Source organism: Pararge aegeria, chromosome 9 (assembly GCF_905163445.1).
Source record: "Pararge aegeria chromosome 9, ilParAegt1.1, whole genome shotgun sequence".
Taxonomy (NCBI): Eukaryota; Metazoa; Arthropoda; class Insecta; order Lepidoptera; family Nymphalidae; genus Pararge; species Pararge aegeria.
The window spans coordinates 9,114,787-9,127,470 of record NC_053188.1 but is presented as its reverse complement, the minus strand read 5'-3'; the positions used below and the strand labels follow the sequence as shown (position 1 = coordinate 9,127,470).

General features: G+C 34.8%; 1 protein-coding gene and 1 non-coding gene across 2 annotated transcripts in view; both read left to right on the top strand.

Annotated features, from left to right (window-relative positions):
• The first annotated feature begins 1,571 nt into the window (after window positions 1–1,571).
• Window positions 1,572–12,684, top strand: part of LOC120626629 (sushi, von Willebrand factor type A, EGF and pentraxin domain-containing protein 1) — a 104,818-nt gene continuing 93,705 nt past the window's right edge. Inside the window, exon 1 of the mRNA XM_039894249.1 lies at window positions 1,572–1,718. The gene's annotated coding sequence lies outside the window, so the exon portion shown is untranslated. The remainder of the gene's footprint in view (window positions 1,719–12,684) is intronic.
• On the top strand, window positions 9,893–9,965 carry Trnar-acg. The gene has a single exon. It is a non-coding gene; the product is annotated as a tRNA-Arg (tRNA).

Below are 12,684 nucleotides of genomic sequence, written 5' to 3'. Positions count from 1 at the left end.
TTACCCCTATGAACGCTTTTAACAGATACAATATACATGTAAAGCCCAATTATTCACAAAAGAAGAAAGAATGTTTTGGAAGCTTCACCTGTTTTGTATGTGTACAGTGTTATCTTCATAGGCACGTCTTTCTCACTATGTAGTAGTGGGTACGGATAACAGTTAGTAAGAAGCCCGTGACGGCGGTTGGTAAAGCGTTAGGGTTCCTTATGGAATAAATAAATAATTATAAAGTAAACTGATGGTCTTACATTGTGGTTACTTAAAAATGTCTAATCTGATGTTTAGCTTATCAGTCTAGTCGACAAGTTCAAAAACGTGTTAATTGGTGCAAAACGTGTTAAACTCCTAAAAATATGAACGATAGCTCATTCGATGCGGAATACCGTCTAGAAAAATGCTTCGAAAGTATATCATCTTCATCATCATATCAACCCATTACCGGCCCACTACAGGGCACGGGTATCCTCCCACAATGAGAAGGGGTTAAGGCCGTCCACCAAGTTGGCCCAGTGCGGATTGGTGGACTCTACACACCTTTTGTGAACATTATGGAGAACTCTCAGACATGCAGATTTCCTCACGATGTTTTCCTTCACCGTTGAAGCTCGTGATATTTTAATGTTATAAAACGCACATGACTTAGAAAAGTTAGAAGTATGTGATGGGATCCGAACTCGGTGAAAGTGAAGTCGAAGTCCTACCCACTAGGCTATCACCGCGTCAGCTTCTGACTGCGAAAGTGTACATTATCATATAAATAATTTCAAGAACTATTTTTACGTGTGCGTGAAACTATATGGAGGGAGGAAGAAAAGTATATCACGAGAATGCACAACCCTAATAACATAGAACAGACATTAAAAATTAAAAAAAAATTAGACCCCAGAAGTTCTCACTTGTAAGGAGCTGCACAAAACTGCGAATCTAGGAAGTAAAAATATACAATAAATTTTAAACATTAACTGAAAAGTTCATTTTTCATTCTACTGTAGTATTATATCAACCCGTAGTATTGTGTTTGCCTTTATTATTTACATGTCTTCATGTAGCCAGGAACCATAAATGCTTTGCCAGACCACACATACAGACATACTAAGCAATGCACAAAGGCAAGAGATATAATCTTAGAAGATGTGGATTTGAGTCTCGGCTTCTTGTAATCTTGAGCACTTCAATGTAAATATTAAGTAAGTACACAAACTATTTTATAAAACGCTTAGAGATGGGATTAGGCGTTATCTTATACAATTTGTAGTAATACTTCTCCATTATACTCAGTAATCTGAAATCCCATAAAAATCGTGAATTATTCATAGATAACTTACATACCAGGAATGATTCTGGCAATGAAAAATAAGTTAAATTATTGTAGGCTGCAAGTATGTGTGCAAGAATGACAGCTGCATAATAAGCATGACATTTTAAAGATACTGAACCTTATGTTTGAAAATTCAGTGAACTCACACATAAAGGCTGTATTAGTGTGCCGTGTAATTACGATAGTCTCATTCTTACCTGCGCGTGCGCGCGTTGTCTCGAAGAAAGCCTCAGTGCTGACCTGGCGGCCGTCGCGACCGCACCGGCCTGGCGACCATGCGCCAGACTTTGTGACTCTAGTGTGTGAGTGTGTACAGCACAGTGCCCGTGCATTAACCCCAACCACTGATAGTGTAAACCGGATTTCATATTTGGAACGCCCCGCGGCGTGCAAAAAGGTTTGTACTTTTTTTTCATCTATAGTTGCTACGGTTTAGACGTAGTGCGCGCAGCCGAGTGTTAATTTAAGGTAATGTGAAAGTTCCAGCGATCGATCGCTGAGTTCGAAGAGTCAGTGTTGACATACTTTTGGCTCAGGTGTGGTGTAAGCAGGTGGGCGCGCCGCTTCAGACCAAAATTCCAATCTCGTGAGATTGCTTTCGGATGGTTTGACAACTTTCTACGACTCTATGGCTAATATCTATTTGTTTTAAATAATTTTGTTTCATTTAACACAAGAGGTGTTATATAAGTGTAAATAAGATGTAAAGTATCCAAAATTTTCAGTAAAGCTAGTTGTTAAAAATCTAAAATGTTTAAACAAACGTTAGCCTTCGCGTTACTATAGGGAAGACATCAACGCGTATAAGCTCTACGTCGTAATTTATTCTGATGATGATATCATAGGGAACTAAAACTTTAAACATAAAGCAACAAGCTGATTTCCTGTTGAAAAAAGATACAGGTAGTAAAGAATATCATATTATCGAGATTGATAATTAGAGATAGTCTCAAGGGACTCTGTTACAAGCTCGTTAACATTATTTGCTAAAGGAAAGCAATACAAACAATGTCTCGACTTGCGAGCACGGAAAACGGGGACAGTTGAGTGTATGCTGTCGGTTTGAAACCTAACCGGTCGTACCCCGCCGTCTCTTCCCTTGTCTACCCTATACGATAAATGTCTCTATACATTCTTCCTTTTAAATGACGCATACTTATAATTGATTGGTACATTTATAACAGCACCGTCCATTTGTATATATGTATAACCGTATGCAGAAAAACTATTTCTGGGCACTTGAATATGTTTGCAAACTTTAGAGTACAGAATAGGTATATCATCAACATCGGCTGAAGGACGTCTATTGCTTGATATAGGTCTTTCCTAGTAACTAAATTAAGGTCTTATAACGATACGCTTGTGTTAACGAACGTCAATTCAGAACCTTGAGACCCCAACGGATACCGGTCTTTTAACTATGTGCCCCGCCCATTGCCACTCAACGGCCTCATTCGGCTTCAACGGATCACGTCCTGAGTCCTGGTTTTGATTTCTGAGTCGAACCAAGAATTATTATGATTATAGGGTTTTTCAGTTATATAATCCAAGTACCAGCCCGGAAGACGTTGATCTCTCCTCAATGTGGGGCGTTGATACGTTGATGATGAATGATAGTGATAAACAAGCTGAAAAATAGAGATAGATAGGTATCATATTTACGAATTTATTAAATAAAGCCGATGAAATCTCGTGCATTTGTTTAACTACCTAGTAAGTATAAGAATGCCTTTCATTTCACGCTGCTATACCTATATTACAATTCTAATGATAGGTCTTGCAGAGCATTAACTTTGCAACGTTAAGGAAGTAGGTACCTATGATATGAAAATTAAAGAGTGTTTTACGTATGTGGTTGTTACTGTGTGGGAACTCCTACTGTAATTTCAACTGGATACTATTTTAATATTAATAATTCTTAGATATGATGAATATTTTTTAGATTTTTATATTAATAATTCTGAGTATTCAATTTACTGGAAATAAATGTAAATAAAAGCACATTTAATTCATAGTACAAAGGAAAGTTATTCTTTATAACATTATTTTCTCACTAGATTTGTTTAATGGTATTAACTCTACATAGTTTTATAGCCTTTATTTATTCATTTATTCAAAGATGAAAATTTTTTAGTTATTTGCGTAGCACAGGAAACAAAATATAGGTACTCCTAAAATATCACGGGCAATAGGCGACCTTATTACTAAAAGTGATCACTGGTGGTTACCTTAACGACAGGAAAATACATGAGTGGTGCATATGTAATAATAGTCAGAATGACTATTAGTTAATATGCAAATAAAGATATTTAGATATAGTCATCATTAATATATTTATATTATAGTGCCTTATAGTCGTTTGTTAAACTAAATAATTATAAATTTCCTACAAATTGATATGCCTTCAAACCGGCATACATTTTTCTATATTTTATCTCTATTATTATATAATTTAAAGCTTAGCTGCCTGATATCTGTCGGTAAAGCGATAATATTCTTTGTCGAAATAGAAAATGTTTCCGTTAAACTTTCCATTCTACATAGGTTCCCACTCCCTAGTTTTATGGAAACCTTGGTGGCAAGAATTTCAAAGCGCATCCAATCTTCTTCGTAGAATATGCGTACCGTATTCAGCTAGTCAAAAGTTTATACTGCTGATTACTATTCACGAAGTTATTACAGGCAGCAATTTGATTAATCTTGATTAATCTTGATTTTCAACTTTAAGGCTCTATCTTTAAACTTTATCAAGGTACAGATTACTAAAGATACTAGGGAACTATTTGGCCTTCATGACATTTACATTTGCTAGCAATAATGGGGTAGTTTGAGGATCTCTGGTCTAAAAATGGCCTTCACTACGATGCCTTGCAGAAGGAAATCCTAAGTGCATCCTTTAGGGTATATCCCATAAAAAACCGATTCACAGAGAAACTTTTATCGATGCTGTGAACTGAGGAGCTTTTCCGATTCGTCGCTGATGATCCAGTCTTCCAAATCTATATAATCTTCATAATGCTCTTCCCGTATCAATGGCATCCAAAAAAAAATGAGCATCGTACAAAAATAATTAAAAAAGAAATGTTTTCGCAATAATAAATTAAAAAAAAAAACCAAAAGTGTTCCAACTTTTACTTTAGTTTGTTTATATTGGCAACTCGCTGCTTTAATTTTTTTTCATTTAAAACTCATAGAACGATTTTAAATGATATTCCCCGTCATTCAGACGGCTCCTGACTGCCACTTTTACTCATTCAACTGAGTCAATATTTTTTAGTATTATACACATACACAAAATACTGTTAACTTGTCTGGGCTGCTTGTCAAAATAATTTGTGAATTATATTTCCAGATGTTATCTTGGAAATTTAACAAGCGAAATAAACAATGTAAACAGCGAAAAACATCACTTTATATTGCAAATGTAAGTTACATTTGCAAAATATTGTAATCCATCTGTTAAATATGGAATGATGGAGAATTCGAGATTTTGAAATTCGCTCTATAAAATTTTACTTGCAAATCACAGTTGGATTATATTGAAATACATATTCCGTGACGTCATTCAAAGGTTAAAGAAACTGGTTGGACAAGAAATCAAATAATGGCACACATAATGCCTTACCACGTAAGATAATTCCTCGCATCCTCGATGCCTTCTCGACATAAGCACTCGAGCAAATAGAGTGATCTAGTGATCACTATGTATTAACATTATAACGTTACATTTCTGCATCACCTATCATAAAAACAGTTGTAGAGATGCATAAGAGCGATAAACAAATAAACACGAAGGCTTCTGATAATTTTAGTTACGAGTACATTCAATTATTTTGAAATACAGTTATGCTCATTATCCCCAACTTTTTCTAAAATACAGCCCACCTACTCGCATTAGAGTCACGTGGTGGGGTGTAGCTTTATACCATACACTCTGCCTGGCCAGCAGTGGGACGTTGATATGCTGATGATAATGGATTGCAGCACTGCTTGGAGCTCTTTTCCTCTCTAAGAAGATTAACTAAGATTTTGAACTTACACTCCCAACGTTGATCTAATGTGGACTGTTCTGCTTTACCAATTTAACTGGGACCGAGGCTAAACGTGCTCTCCGAGGCTCGGAAGTCAAAACCCCTAATTTCCTAATTCCGGTCTAAGACATGGCCCCGTGATCTGTGTCGAACTGTCGAAGACTGTCCTAACTTAACCTAACAAACAATGAAACAGTGAAAGTACTTACAGCTCTAAATACTCCTTCGACTTTACAAAAACTTAGACACTAAATACTTTTTTGCTTAATATTTATTTTATTTGCCCTCCGTATTGTTAGATATTATTTAATCACGGTATTTTATTTTATGAAGCACTAAATAATCTTATTGCGAAGATCCACGTCCTCGTCTCATAAACGCCTTCACAACATGGGCACTCGGGTGGATCAAATGCCCCCTAATGACGTTATATTGCTTCGTCGTGGCCGCATTATTGTCTAGCGTAAGTTTGCTTCAACCAACATACTTATCTATAGAAAAACACGTAATGTGTACTAAAAAAAATGGAATTCAAAAGAAAAAAGTTCAAGGAATCAGCATATAAGAAATTTATTTCCCTGATTTATATATATTTGTCGTTATGATCAAAGCTTGAGGTTTTACCGGATTCCATCACAACATGGAAAAGTAAATAAAGTAGGTACAACGAAAACATTCGGGTCGTGCGGGAACGCAAACGGTTGTTTGACGGTACGTCTTTCTGGCCACGGCCTAAGCCTCGCAAGAGACCAGAAAAGAAAATTCTGGAATTTAAAATCTCTTAGACTTATCTCTTAGATTATAATAGAAACCGGGTTTAACTTCCCACTTAAAAAAAAAAATATATCTCTCTCTCTCGGATGAAGGTCTTATGTAGGAAGTTCCTAATGTCTCTCCATCGCCCGCTGAGTGAATCTGAGCCTTATTATGATACCCATAGTCAGCGACCACGAAGTGTTGTTCGAAGTTCGAAGCGACCATGAAGTTCGAAGAATTTTGAACATTTTGGACGGAAAGATGTCACGGAATTTCCGGTAGTTAATATCGATACTTATAATAAAACTGTAACTGGAAGATTCTGTACATTTAATATATTTTGAAAATTTTGACCGGGGGATGCTTTATAATCGATACTGAGTCCAAAACAGATTTTTAATTAATTTTTGTCTGTCTGTCTGTCCGGGCATGACGTGAAAACTACTGAACGGATTCAAACAAAAGTTCTTGAGACTAATAAAACGAAAGTTGGGGAAGAAAGAGTGCGCAGAAAAGGTTGGAGAGGGATATACCAATAATTAATCGCTCTTAAGTTAAAGTAGGAGAAAATTTCTAAACAATTGTAAGAGTTCTAATAATTATTGCATTACCACCTTGCCAAACTTATAAATCAACTTTCCAAGTGATATAAACTGTATCACAGGTAATATATATTTTAATAGCACAATAATGTTTACAGAACAATCCAGCAGGTAAATAAATCTTATACGGTCACATAACACGATTCGACCCTCTTTCGTGTACATATTTTTCGTGTAGTTGCATTATAACTGTTTACTTCTGCTATAGATTTCCAAAAAAGCAAACAAAATTCAAATGAATTAAACATTTATTAAAATAGGTGACGCGGAAATAAAATGCGAGTACCTTCCTGTAACCGTTGGTCGTACGTGAAAGGGGCATTGTAAATATTTCCAAATAAATTCATAAATTAATCCCCCGTGATGAAGGTAAATCCCGCTTACCGTAAAAAAGTGTCGCCCTGAATTTACTCGAGGGAAACCTCGTAATTATGCGCTATCCCTATTATCTCCAAAAATATATTGCTAATTGGAATTTCTACTTGTTTATGAGTATCTTATAAAGAGCAACATTGTTACAAACGTAAATAATTATTACTTGAATTATCTATGCAAAAGGTATTGTATATAAATTATTAATACACAATATATTGTTCCTCAAAATATTAGAAAGATAATAGTGCTCCAACTTGAAATGTCTACAGTCAGTAGTACCTAAATGTTATTCTATAAAATGTTAAATCCATCCAGTTTTCGAGGAGTGAAGTATTATATCTTTTGAAGCAGGCTTGCTTAATTTTTGAGCTCCACTGAACTACTCTGTACCATGACAGCACAATCCTTTAGGACGATAGAGGAACATTGTTTTAAGTTATACAATATCTGTGATTGCAAAACTAACTCAAAAAATTTGAATTCCCACAGATACAAAATATTATTGTTTCCTGTTCCCGCATTAAATTTTAGAGTTTATACCTTCTTCTCCTAATAGAAGGTAAGTTTTTTAATGTTGCTATACACATGTTTAGTATCACTATTGTATAATAGAGGCACTAAACTATGTTTCGTTTTTGTCACAACCTTTTTCAAACTTTAATTAAACATCAGAACACAATAATGTAAAGGCACATCATGTAGCTATAAAGGGATCCCACAGATGATCGCAGGTGCTTTAGAAGGACGAATTCTCGGGAAGCTATTAGTACCGTTCCACGTGAAACGCGTCAACTATTTGGAAACCAACAAAGTTAATTTCTCTCGGGCCGAACAATTAGGTAGGATGAACGTTAACCTAAGTTCCCACAAAATGTGGTTTGGGAATGCCTCGTCCATTTTAAACGAAATCGATTTTTTTCTTCAAGGTAAAATTGGTACAGCTGTTTTTTTACTTACACTATAATTTATGTTTAACATAATATTATATATTGACCAACTTAATTTACGAATTAAGTATGCAGAGCAGTCCGTTTTCTCAATAAAATTACAAAATTTATTCTGTTCGATTTTTTTGTTTGTCAGCATTTTTCAGCGATATAAACTTTTAAAGATGTTGATGTTATTTGGCAATGAGATAACTTACTTTGGAAAAATTGATTATGATACTTTGTATCTGTAAAGAGCACAGCGACGGCTTTTTTTAAAAATCTATCAGTTCTAATACTAGGATTATCTTGTAAGAGCGAGTTCGATAACTATAAACGATACATGCGAACGTAGCTACGAGTAGCGGACACCACTATAGTTTGTTTTTCCAATAAGGACTTTCATTTCGGAAAGTTTTATGAAACATAACGTTGCTTACGCGTTTTTACGACTCCTATCCTTTTAACCCGGTTAAGGAAAAAAACAATACTAATAAATATTTTGGTAACAGTAACAGCAGCAGCAGCAGCACAGCAAAAATCTTAATGATGTCATTTCTATTCACATTCATATTTTCTAATGTAACAGTATGACCCGGTAAACTTCTTCCCATTTAAAATTTTTATTTTTTTATTGTTTCGCCCATTGCTTATCCTAATTTTCTTTTTTCCTGAACCACCCGAGTGATGACGCAAAAAAAAATGAAGCGATAAAATCATTATAAAACACAGCAATTGATTTTTAAAAATATATATATCCCAACTAATATTTTAAATACGAAAGTGTGTTTGTTCGTCGTACCTCCGCGTCCTAGCCAAACAATCAATCTATTTGACTTTTGTCACAGTTTTAGTTAAAAGGACGGAAAGTAACATAGGTTACGACGTTCACTATTCTGCATTCATGGTCGATGTCTTATTTCTATTTGCAAAGTTTTGATGAATGAATACTAATAAATAGAAAAATTCTATTCTAATCACCTTTAAATTCTCCATTCAACATCATCATCATCATTTAACCCATTACGGAACCTCTTCGAGAAGGGGCTTAAGCCGAAGTGCACCACGCTGGCCCAGTGGGGACTGGTAGGCTCAACACGCCTTTGAGAACATTATGGAGAACTCTCAGGCATGCAGGTTTCCTCATTAGGTTTTCCTTCACCGTTGAAGGAATTGATATTTTAATTACATAAAACGCGCATAACTTCGAAAAGTTATAGGTGCGTATTATACTGGTAATCGAACTCGGCCCACCAAGTGAAGTTGAAGTCCAAGCTTCATTCTTCAATTCTCCATTCATTGAAGAGAACCATAGAACGCTCATATAAATTTTGTAACCAGTACCCTACTATCTATTAAACAAAATTCAGTGAAACAAAAAAATGTTTGTTTAGCTTATACAACTGTTCGAATACCATAAAACGAAACATCTGTCGAAGATGTGCTCGACGCAAACGGTTACGAGTCCGTTAGTGCTAACTGGTAAGGAGGTCATGCGCCGCGCCCGCGCTGGTTTGACGTCGCGTGCGTACTTGTTGTAGTATTAGCAAGGCGATTGCTAAAATAGTAGTTTATAATTGCATTCCCACATAAGCGAAGTAGGCAACAAGGTCATTCAATTAATACTAAAATCCAATTAATTTTCGTGAACGAAAGCAAAACTCCTATTCACTCGAAACAAAATCCCCGACATTTTACTTGAGAATTAACTGAAATTGCCTATAATATAAAGCTTGAAATAAAATTATTATTATAATTACAATTATAAATTTTCTTGTTAGCCTACTTATTTTATTTTTCCAAAAAAAAAAACTATCTTAATTGCAATAAACCATAAAAGTACCTACCCAATACATACACAATTTCAATCAATTGTTCAACGGTCCTGTGGCGCAACGGATAACGCGTCTGACTACGGATCAGAAGATTCCAGGTTCGAATCCTGGCAGGATCGAATAAATTTTCCTTTTGAAATTTTTTTTATCACTATATGTAATGTATGTATTTTTTTTTAAATATGAATCTTAACCATTGATTTTCAAATAGGTAAACCATTAACATCCACCTCTTAACTCTACCCTCACGCATCGTGGAATCACTAAGTTCACGAATGAATAATATAGTAAGATTTTTCAACCTCCAACACTCGAGCAACAACTAGGACAATTTCTAATCCACCACATTCACTCTTAACTCCATGCCATAAGATTTATTTTTACCTGTCAACGCAGAAACTACGCAAGTAGATACAGTGGCATCTAAACTATCTGGCACGGAATAAATTCACTCGACTAACTGGTTTCTTGAGTAGGCACCTACCTATTTAAAATTTTAAAATTGGATTTGTAAATTTAAAGGATGGCATGTTCGTGCTTTAAAGTAGTTAGCTTTAACATTTAATAAACTTTCTTTAGCAATCGCCTATGTCATAAGTTCAGTAAACTTCAGTGCAATAAATCGTCTTGTTTGACCCCCGTGTGCATCCAGTCGAAAGCAAACGGTTAAGGCACACCCCGCAGTATTAAGAAAATACAGAAACCTTGTACACGACAATACTGAAGCATCAAAAACCACTCCACCTTAGAACGGTTTCTTGAACAAAGGGTTAGTCACTTCATACCATTTAGCACTTGAGAGTAATCATTTTACCTCCAATGTTCTAAACATTCACTATAAAATGGGAAAATGGGAAAAAGTTTGTGAGCTAACAACATTCGGCGGGTGTAAAGTCAGTCGAGCGCTGGGTATTTACACTATTTTTGGACCCAATACTCTGCACACCATAATGGCTGAACGAGGATTCTGCATAGTCTTAATTCTTTTTAATGCCACACACTAAGTCAGAACGAAAAACTTACGCAAGCTCTAAGTAATTTGGACGGTGGTGAGTATTTATAGGCGGTGGCTTTATATTTATCTCTTAATGATCTATGTATGCCCCTTTGCCAAACCTTTGCATTCTACACTTACTAAAAATGTTTGTTTATCTATATCCTATTTAGCCATATCTAGCTGCTTGAAATGTAACTGTAAACTGAAATTGTTCACAGTAAACTGAATCGCGGTACCTTCTGATTATTTTCGTCCACCAAAGTTGACAATCAGTAAAGCCCTACAAATCTTCTGTAAATATTTGGACAAACGTTGAGCGTCAACGATTTGCATCAGGTGTTTACACATCTGATTCATTAAAATGGGCTTCTGAAAAAGGATCTAAAGGCCATTCCTGATATTTTTTTACAATTACAAACGAATTGCGTGTATATTCATCGCCTACATTTTGTCTTTATTGTCTAATTATTCATCGGAAAACATATCAATAATATCTCCTTCGGTACCTAATTTCCAACTTTATTGACTAATGTTTTATCTCCTTTAAATATATTCTACCGTCTTCTCATGGTTTTGTCTTCCAAAAATTCACTTACTTTTGGGGGTCGGTTCTCCAGTGCCAACTTCCACAAATGCCACTTTATAGTTTATATTATTGAATTTGTAAAAATATATACCGCGGTAGGTACGTTTTTTAATACTTGCATGTTTTATTGCTTGCAATTATTGACGAAGCCACACATGGTATTGTATCATTGTTTCACAATGTTGATATAATTTATTTAGTGGGAGGCTTCGGCCGTGGCCAGTTACCACCCTATCGACAAAGACGAGCCACTAAATAATTTAGGGTGCCGGTATAATGTCGCGTAGAAACGAATTAGGAGTATGGGTTAAATATAACTGCCAGACTTCCTAGCAGCCCGCTACCATCTTAGACCGCATCATCACTTACAACCAGGTGAGATTGCAGTCAAGATTTAATTTGAAGTATAATAAAATAAACTAACAAGTTTATAAGTCATAACGAAAGTATAATAAATATAATAAATAATAATCATTGTTGTTACTAATACAGCAAAAACGAAGTGAAATCATATATATATATATATATATAATTGTAATATTACAGATAAGATGATTATTGAAATAACGTATACTTTCGTTATGACTTATAAATTCGTTAGTCAATCATATATAATACTTATAAATTAAAAGCACCCTTGATATTTATTTACTCATAGAATTAAAAATATTTCTTGTGAGCTATTTTTTTAATTTTGATTAGTATACCTGGAAATATTTTTAACGAAAAGAAAGAAACAAAAAAGAAATCAAAAGATTCAATAACAATTTACCGGCATCATCGTTTCACCACGTTTAAAATAAATATTCGAGCTGTAGTCGTCCTGGAATTTTCAGTACCTGACTGTTTGCCTCCTGTTCCTATCAAATCGAGGAAATAATTTCCTCACAGATCTTTCCGATCTTAGGCATAAAATTGGTATTTTTAGATGGTACAAAGTTACACAGATTATCCAGTAAAATATAAAACAAAAATTTTTAAAACACTAAATGCTCACTATAAAATGTATATAATAGAAGTAGTTATAACTTAGAAATCCTATTATAGGAACTGGAAAATTTTATTAAATTTGATTTTGATATAGAGTTTTTATACCTTTTAACTGCGAGAATATAGAGTGTACCAGTCTAAGATTATTAAAATATAACTTCAAAAGAGCTGCTCCAGTGAACTTGTTTTGCACGGATCCATATACAGTGTAGGAAGTCTCCGTGGATTGGTTGAGTTATTATTTATATATAGGTAGGTACTGAAG